The following is a 9912-nucleotide window of genomic DNA, read 5'->3' as shown; positions in this document are numbered from 1 at the left end:
TATTTAATTTTCGAATTCTCTCATCTCTCATCCCCTTCTGGTTATTTATTCATCTACTAACACCCCTCTTTTACCCAAGAATTCGAACTCATTCCTCTCCCTTGTGTTTGGATTCTTATCTTTTCCTTCCTCCATTATTCTCTTCTTATACTTACATAAGGAATCTCTATACTGTGACATAGAGGATTCCATATTTTCTGTTCTCTTCTTTTTCATATGAGCAGGAACAAGGATAAGAATATTCTTGTTGAAGCTGATCCTGAACCTGAAAGGACTCTGAAGAGGAAGCTAAGGGAAGCTAAAGCATAACTCTCTAGAGAAAATCTGACAGAAATTTTTGAAAAAGGAGACATGGCCGAAAATAATAACAATGCAAGGAAGATGCTTGGTGACTTTACTGCACCAAATTCCAATTTTCATGGAAGAAGCATCTCAATCCCTGCCATTGGAGCAAACAACTTTGAGCTGAAACCTCAATTAGTTTCTCTGATGCAACAGAACTGCAAGTTTTATGGACTTCCATTAGAAGATCCTTTTCAGTTTTTAACTGAATTCTTGCAGATCTGTGATACTGTTAAGACCAATGGGGTTGATCCCGAGGTCTACAGGCTTATGCTTTTCCCGTTTGCTGTAAGAGACAGAGCTAGAATATGGTTGGACTCTCAACCTAAGGATAGCCTGAACTCTTGGGATAAGCTGGTCACGGCTTTCTTAGCCAAGTTCTTTCCTCCTCAAAAGCTTAGCAAGCTTAGAGTGGATGTTCAAACCTTCAAACAGAAGGAAGGTGAATCCCTCTATAAAGCTTGGGAGAGATACAAGAAAATGACCAAAAAGTGTCCTTCTGACATGCTTTCAGAATGAATCATCCTGGATATATTCTATGATGGTCTGTCTGAATTATCTAAGATGTCATTGGACCATTCTGCAGGTGGATCCATTCACCTAAAGAAAACGTTTGCAGAAGCTCAAGAACTCATTGACATGGTTGTAAATAACCAGTTCATGTACACTTCTGAAAGGAATCTTGTGAATAATGGGACGCCTCAAAGGAAGGGAGTTCTTGAAGTTGATACTCTGAATGCCATATTGGCTCAGAATAAAATATTGACTCAGCAAGTCAATATGATCTCTCAGAGTCTGAATGGATTGAAGGAATCATCCAACAGTACTAAAGAGGCCTTTTTTGAAGAAGAAGCTTATGATCCTGAGAACCCTGCAATAGCAGAGGTGAATTACATGGGTGAACCCTATGGAAACACCTATAATTCCTTATGGAGAAATCATCCAAATTTCTCATGGAAGGATCAACAAAAGCCTCAACGAGGCTTTAATAATGGTGGAAGAAACCGGTTTAGCAATAGCAAGCTTTTTCCATCATCCACTCAACAACAGACAGAGAATTCTGAGCAGAATCCATCTAGCTTAGCAAATATAGTCTCTGATCTATCTAAGGCCACTCTAAATTTCATGAATGAAATAAGGTCCTCCATTAGAAATTTGGAGGCACAAGTGGGCCAGTTGAGTAAAAGAGTCACTGAAACTCCTCCTAGTACTCTCCCAAGCAATACAGAAGAGAATCCAAAAAGAGAGTGCAAGGCCATAACCTTACTTGGTGTGGCCGAACCCAGAGAGGAGGAGAAGGACGTGAATCCTAGTGAGGAAGACCTCCTGGGACGTCCATTGACCTATAAGGAGTTTTCCTTTGAGGAACCAAAGGAATCTGAGACTCATCTAGAGACCATAGAGATTCCATTGAACCTCTTTTTACCATTCATGAGCTCTGATGACTATTCATCTTCTGAAGAAGATGAAGACATTGCTGAAGAGCAAGTTGCTCAATATTTAGGAGCAATCATGAAGCTGAATGCCAAATTATTTGGCAATGAGACTTGGAAGGATGAACCTCCATTGCTCATCAAGGAACTAAATGTCTTGGATCAGCAAACTCTACCTCAAAAGAAATAGGATCCTGGTAAATTCTTAATACCCTGTACCATAGGCACCATGACCTTTGAGAAGGCTCTGTGTGACCTGGGGTCAGGAATAAACTTAATGTCACTCTCTGTAATGGAGAAACTTGGGATCTTTGAGGTGCAAGCTGCCAGAATCTCATTAGAGATGGCAGACAACTCAAGAAAAGAGGCTTATGGACTAGTAGAGGACGTGCTAGTAAAGGTTGAAGGCCTTTACATCCCTGCTGATTTCATAATCCTAGACACTGGGAAGGATGAGGATGAATCCATCATCCTTGGAAGACCCTTCCTAGCCACAGCAAGAGCTGTGATTGATGTGGACAGAGGAGAGTTGGTCCTTCAACTGAATGAGGACAACCTTATGTTTAAAACTCAAGGATCTCCTGCTGTAACCATGGAGAGGAAGCATGAAAAGCTTCTCTCACTGCAGAGTCAACCAAAGCCCCCACAGTCAAACTCTAAGTTTGGTGTTGAACCCCCACATTCAAACTCTAAGTTTGGTGTTGGGAGGTCCCAACAATGCTCTGCACATCTGTGAGGCTCCATGAGAGCTCACTGTCAAGCTATTGACATTAAAGAAGCGCTTGTTGGGAGACAACCCAATGTTATCTAATTATATTTATTTATTTTCTTTTTGTTATTTCGTGTTTTATTAGGTTGATGATCATGTGGAGTCACAAAAACTACTGAAAAATCAAAAACAGAATAAAAAATAGCATTAAATACAGCACACCCTGGAGGAGGAGCATTCTGGCGTTTAAACGCCAGAAACAAGCATCTGTCTGGTGTTTAACGCCAAAACAAGCACCAAGCTGGCGTTTAACGCCAGAAACAAGCATCTACCTGGCGTTAAACGCCAGAAACAGGCTACATTTGGGAGTTTAACGCCAGAAACAAGCAGCAGTCTGGCGTTAAACGCTAGGATTGCACAGCAAGGGCGTTTTACACGCCTAATTGGAGCAGGGATGTTAAGTCCTTGGCCCCACTGGATCTGTGGACCCCACTGGATCCTCACCACTTCTTCTCTCCTCTTCACACCTTTCCACAACATTCTTCCCCAAAATAACCTCCACCAATCACCTCCAATTCCCCTCCAAAACCACCATACAACCACCTACACTCACCCACTCAAATTCAAACCATCACTCCTTCCTTTTCACACATCATAACCACTTTAAACCCCCAGTGGCCGAACCATTCACACACCTCCATCTCCTCCATTTTCTTCTTCTTCTACTATTTTCTTTCTTCTTTTGCTCGGGGACAAGCAAACATTTTAAGTTTGGTGTGGTAAAAGCATTGCTTTTTATTTTTCCATAACCATTTATGGAACCTAAGGCCAGAGACACCTTATTGAAGAGGACAAGCCCATCACTAAGAAAAGGATGGAGCAAACAAGAGATCATGGACCTCAACAAGAGCACGAGGAATTCCCTCACCAAGAAATTCCTGAGATGCCTCAAGGGATACATTTTCCTCCACAAAACTATTGGGAGCAAATAAACACTTCCCTAGGAGAATTAAGCTCCAACATGGGACAACTAAAGATGGAGCACCAAGAGCATTCCATCATCCTTCATGAAATTAGAGAAGATCAAAGAGCTATGAGGGAGGAGCAACAAAGACAAGGAAGAGACATAGAGGAGCTCAAAAGCACCATTGGTTCTTCAAGAAGAGGAAGACGCCATCCTCACTAAGGTGGACTCATTCCTTAATCTCCTTGTCTATTTATTTTACTGTTTTTCGATTTTTGAGCTTTATGTTTTATTTATGTTTGTGTCTTTACTATATGATCACTAGTGTCTAAGTGTCTATGCCTTAAAGTTATGAATGTCCTATGAATCCATCACATCTCTTAAATGAAAAAAATGTTCTAAAAACAAAAGAACAAGAAGTACATGGTTTCGAATTCATCCTTGAAACTAGTTTAATTATTTTGATGTGGTGACAATACTTTTTATTTTCTGAATGAATGCTTGAACAGTGCATATGTCTTTTGATATTGTGGTTTATGAATGTTAAATATATTGGCTCTTGAAGAATAAGAAAAAAGGAGAAATGTTATTTGATGATTTGAAAAATCATAAAAATGATTCTTGAAGTAAGAAAAAGCAGTGAATAGAGAAGAGCTTGCGAAAAAAAAAAGAAAAAAGAGAAAAGAAAAATGGCAAAAAAAAAGAGAAAGAAAAAGAAAAAGCAAGCAGAAAAAGCCAAAAGCTCTTTAAACCAAAAGGCAAGAGCAAAAAGCCAATAGCCCTTAAAACCAAAAGGCAAGGGTAAATAAAAAGGATCCAAGGCTTTGAGCATCAGTAGATAGGAGGGCTAAAGGAATAAAATCCTGGCTTAAGCGGCTAAACCAAGCTGTCCCTAACCATGTGCTTGTGGCGTGAAGGTGTCAAGTGAAAACTTGAGACTGAGCGGTTAAAGTCAAGGTCCAAAGCAAAAAAGAAGAGTGTGCTTAAGAACCCTGGATACCTCTAATTGGGGACTTTAGCAAAGCTGAGTCACAATCTGAAAAGGTTCACCCAGTTATGTGTCTGTGGCATTTATGTATCCGGTGGTAATACTAGAAAACAAAGTGCTTAGGGCCACGGCCAAGACTCATAAAGTAGCTGTGTTCAAGAATCAACATACTGAACTAAGAGAATCAATAACACTATCTAAATTCTAAGTTCCTATAGATGCCAATCATTCAGAACTTCAAAGGATAAAGTGAGATGCCAAAACTATTCAAGAGGCAAAAAGCTACAAGTCCTGCTCATCTGATTGGAGCTAAGTTTCATTGATATTTTAGAATTCATAGTATATTCTCTTCTTTTTATCCTATTTGATTTTCATTTGCTTGGGGACAAGCAACAATTTAAGTTTGGTGTTGTGATGAGCGGATAATTTATACGCTTTTTGGCATTGTTTTTACATGGTTTTCAGTATGATTTAGTTAGTTTTTAGTATATTTTTATTAGTTTTTAAATAAAAATCACATTTCTGGACTTTACTATGAGTTTGTATATTTTTTTGTGATTTCAAGTATTTTCTGGCTGAAATTGAGGGACTTGAGCAAAAATCAGATTCAGAGGTTGAGGAAGGATTGCAGATGCTGTTGGATTCTGACCTCCCTGCACTCAAAATGGATTTTTTGGAGCTACAGAACTCCAAATGGCGCGCTCTTAATTGCGTTGGAAAGTAGACATCTAGGGATTTCTAGAAATATATAATAGTCCATACTTTGCCTGAGTTTAGATGACGCAAACTGGCGTTCAACGCCAGTTCCATGTTGCATTCTGGAGTTAAACGCCAGAAACAGGTTGCAAAGTGGAGTTAAACGCCAGAAATAGGTTACAAACTGGCGTTCAACTCCAAGAGAAGCCTCTACATGTGTAAAGCTCAATGCTCAGCCCAAGCACACACCAAGTGGGCTCTGGAAGTGGATTTCTGCATCATTTACTCATTTCTGTAAACCCTAGTAACTAGTTAGTATAAATAGGACTTTTTACTATTGTATTTACATCTTTGGATTGTCTTTGGATCCTTTGATCACGTTTTGGGGGCTGGCCATTCGGCCATGCCTAGACTTTGTTCTTATGTATTTTCAACGGTAGAGTTTCTACACACCATAGATTAAGGTGTGGAGCTCTGCTGTTCCTTGAGTATTAATGCAAAGTACTACTATTTTTCTATTCAATTCAAGCTTATTCCTATTCTAAGATATTTATTCACACCCAAGAACATGATGAATGTGATGATTATGTGACGCTCATCACCATTCTCACCTATGAACACGTGCCTGACAACCACTTCCGTTCTACATGAAGACGAGACAGAATGAGTATCTCTTAGATATCTAATACAGGGGACTGAGTCTGAGATATTAGAGTCTTCGTGGTATAAGTTAGAACCCATGGATGGCCATTCCTGAGATCCGGAAAGTCTAAACATTGTCTGTGGTATTTCGAGTAGGATCTGGGAAGGGATGGCTGTGACGAGCTTCAAACTCGCGAGTGCTGGGCGTAGTGACAGACGCAAAAGGATAGTAAATCCTATTCCAGTATGATCGAGAACCGACAGATGATTAGCCATGCAGTGACAGCGCATTGGACCATTTTCACAGAGAGGACGTGATGTAGCCATTGACAACGGTGATGCCCAACATACAGCTTGCCATGGAAAGGAGTAGGAATAATTGAATGAAGACAGCAGGAAAGCAGAGGTTCAGGAGGAACGAAAGCATCTCTATACGCTTATCTGAAATTCTCACCAATGAATTACATAAGTATCTCTATCCTAGTTTATATTTTAATTATGTTTTAATTATCAATTCTCTATAACCATTTGAATCCGCCCGACTCAGATTTACAAGGTGACCATAGCTTGCTTCAAGCCGACAATCTCCGTGGGATCGACCCTTACTCACGTAAGGTTTATTACTTGGACGACCCAGTGCACTTGCTGGTTAGTTGTGCGAAGTTGTGACAAAGTGTGATTCACGTTTGAGAGCACCAAGTCTTTGGCGCCATTGTTGATGATCACAATTTTTGCGCACCACGGACATCCTTTACAAACCCGCTTTCGACAAACTCAGGTTGGAAGAAAAGGACTTAAAGGCCTACCCAGATAACCTTTTTGGATTAGGGGATACGCCAATCCGACTCCTTGGGTATATCCCTTATACACTACCTTTGGAAAGGGTGCAAGATCAAAGACGCTAAGTATCGATTACATCGTCGTTGATGTAAACTCGGCGTACAACGCCTTGATAGGTCGGAACACCTTAAACCGAGTTATAGCTGTTGTCTCGACACACCACCTCTGTATGAAGTTTCCTATAGCAGAAGGAATTGTCACTATTAAGGGAGACCAATAGCTAGCACATAAATGCTACAATGAAAGCCTTAATTTAAAAGATAGTCCTATAAGAAAAGAGGTCAACACAATTGAAATAGGTGGAGTCCAAACTCGAGGAGAACTACGCCCCCAAACTAGAGGCAAGGTAGAAGAGGTGCAAATCGGAGATCACCCAAACAAAACAACAAATATCGGAGCTAACCTGGAGGAAAGTCTAAAGGAATAACTTGTCGAACTACTAAGGAAAACTTCTGACATCTTCACCTGGAAGGCCTCTGATATGCCCGGCATAGATCCCGACCTAATGTCCCATAAACTCGCAGTGTACCCGGGCCAGAAAAGACACATGTCGTGGAAGAGCAAGTGCAACCCTTGCTGGAAGCAGGGTTCATAAGGGAGGTAAAATATCCATTGTGACTAGCTAACGTCGTTTTAGTGAAAAACAAAATGGAAAGTGGAGGATGTGTGTAGACTACACTGACCTCAACAAAGCTTTCCCCAAGGACCCATATCCTCTCCCTAGCATTGATGCTCTGGTCGACTCAACCTCAGGCTACCGATATCTATCCTTTATGGACGCTTACTCAGGATATAATCAAATCTCGATGTACAAACTAGACCAAGAAAAGACCTCGTTCATAACTCCAAAAGCTAACTATTGCTATGTAGTAATTTCTTTTGGGTTAAGAACGCGAGGGCTACTTATCAGCGACTAATGAACAAAGTATTTTCCTCTCACCTGCGAAAATTCATGGAGGTGTACGTAGATGACATGCTCGTCAAAACCAAAGAGAACACAATATTGCTGCCTGATCTCTCCGAGGTGTTCTCCACAAAAGGAAGCATAAAATGAGGTTAAATTCCTCAAAGTGCACATTCGTAGTAGAAGCAGAAAAGTTCCTGGGCTTCAAGTTAACCCAAAGAGATATATAAGCAAATCCAGACAAGTGTCAGGTTATACTCAACATGAAGAGCCTGACTTGTGTTAAAGAGGTCTAACAACTAAACGGAAGGTTGGCAACTCTATCCAGATTCTTAGCCGGATCAGCTTTGAAATCACTACCCTTATACTCAAAGTATTTCTGGGACAGCCCCTTATACTTACCCGACCTATCAAAGGAGAAGAGCTTGTGCTATACTTGGTAGTAGGAAGCCGAGCTATAGCTTCTGCCATGATCTGAGAAGATAAAAAGGGGCAACAACCTATCTATTTCGTTAGCAAAGTCCTACAGGGGGCAGAGTTGAACTATCAAAAGATAGAGAAGTTCGCTTATGCTCATATCCTCACATCTCGAAGACTCCGATCTTACTTCCAAGCTCACACCATCAAAGTCTGCACTAATCAACCAATGAAACACATTTTACAAAGGACGGAATTGGCAGGACGGATGCTACAATGGGCTGTGGAACTGTCCGAGTTCGACCTAAAGTACGAAGCACGGATAACAATCAAGTCACAATACCTCGCCAACTTCATCGTTGAATACACCAGAAGCCTAAGGGACCCAGCAACATGGAGCCTATACGTAGATGGGTCATCAAACAAAGCTGGAAGTGGAGCGGGTGTAATTTTGGAAAGCGACTAAGGAACTCGGATAGAACTATCCCTAAGGTTTGAGTTCTCTGCCTCTAACAATCAAGCAGGGAACGAGGCCTTACTTGCTGGCTTGAAGCTGGCCAAAGAAGTGGGGGTGGAAAGGTTGATAGTGTTCATGATTCACAAGTAATAACTTTACAAATTAACGGTACCTACCAAGCCAAAGATCCCACTATGAAGAAGTACTTGGATGAAGCCCGAGAATAATTGACACACTTTTTGGAAGGTGAAGTCCAGCATGTAGCCCAGGAATTCAATGCCCGAGCTAATGCCCTCTCCAAATCAGCCAGCTCCAAGCCAGGGGGCAACAATAGAAGTCTTATCCAGGAGACTCTATAGACACCATCAATATTAAAAGAAGAGAGCAATTCAGAGGTATTAACCATATCCAACCAAAATTTAGGATGGATGACTCTTATAATCAACTACCTTAAATTTGATGTCCTCCCCGAAGATGAAAAAGAAGCCAAAAAGCTTATCAAAGAGGCACAAAACTACACATTGGTTCACAATATTCTATACAAAAGCGGGATCTCAGTACCCTTCTTGAAATGCGTCCTAACCAATACAAAGGAAGTCTTGGAAGATGTACAGAGTGGCATATATGGAAATCATTTAGGAGCTTGGTCACTGGCTAAAAAGGTGATCCGAGTTGGCTTCTCCTAGCCGACCTTACAAAAGGAAGCGGTCGAGTTTGCTAAGAAGTGCGCACCTTGTCAGAAACACGCCAACTTCCACGTCGTGCCACCCAAGGAGCTTATCAGCGTTACCTCACCATGGCCATTTACAAAATGCAGTCTCGATATGCTCGGATCATTTCCACAAGCACTAGGACAAGTCAAATATCTCATAGTAGGAATTGACTACTTCACTAAATGGATCGAAGTAGAGCCCTTAGCAACTATCACCGCCCAAAAAGTTAGAAACTCTTGTATAAGAACATTGTCACAAGGTTTGGAGTCTCCCACTCCATCACCACGGACAATGAGACTCAATTTACTGACTCAACCTTTAGGAACCTGGTGGCCGACCTAAAAATAAAACATCAGTTCACCTCGGTAGAACACCCCCAGGCCAACAGACAGGCTGAAGCTGCCAATAAAGTCATACTGGCTGGGCTGAAGCGTCGACTACAAGACGCGAAAGGGGCTTGAGCCAACGAGCTCCCTCAAGTCTTGTGGGTATATCGGATGACCCCGCACTCTACAACAGGGGAGTTACCTTTCCGACTTGCTTACAGAATAGAAGCAATGATCCCTATAGAGGTAACTGAAGAATAACCTAGAGTCATATTCTACAATGAAAGAGCTAACACCCAGGCATAGAAAGAAGAGCTCGATCTTCTCCTCAAAGTCCGAGAAAGAGCTTGGATTAAGGAGGAAACCCTAAAATAAAGGATGGCTCTAAGATATAACCAGAAGGTGATCAAGAGGAGTTTTGCCACCAACGATCTGATCCTGATCCGAAACGATATCGGAGTACAGAAATCAGGAGAAGGAA

General features: G+C 41.3%; 1 non-coding gene across 1 annotated transcript; it reads right to left on the bottom strand.

Annotated features, from left to right (window-relative positions):
• Positions 1 to 744: 744 nt before the first annotated feature.
• LOC148564620 (small nucleolar RNA R71) lies at positions 745 to 852 on the bottom strand. The gene has a single exon (XR_015884002.1). It is a non-coding gene; the product is annotated as a small nucleolar RNA R71 (small nucleolar RNA).
• Positions 853 to 9912: the final 9060 nt, after the last annotated feature.

Source organism: Arachis ipaensis, chromosome B5 (genome assembly GCF_059453495.1).
Source record: "Arachis ipaensis isolate K30076 ecotype BB chromosome B5, ASM5945349v1, whole genome shotgun sequence".
NCBI classification, from domain to species: Eukaryota; Viridiplantae; Streptophyta; class Magnoliopsida; order Fabales; family Fabaceae; genus Arachis; species Arachis ipaensis.
The sequence above is the reverse complement of the archived record's forward strand: the minus strand, read 5'-3'. Positions and strand labels throughout refer to the sequence as shown.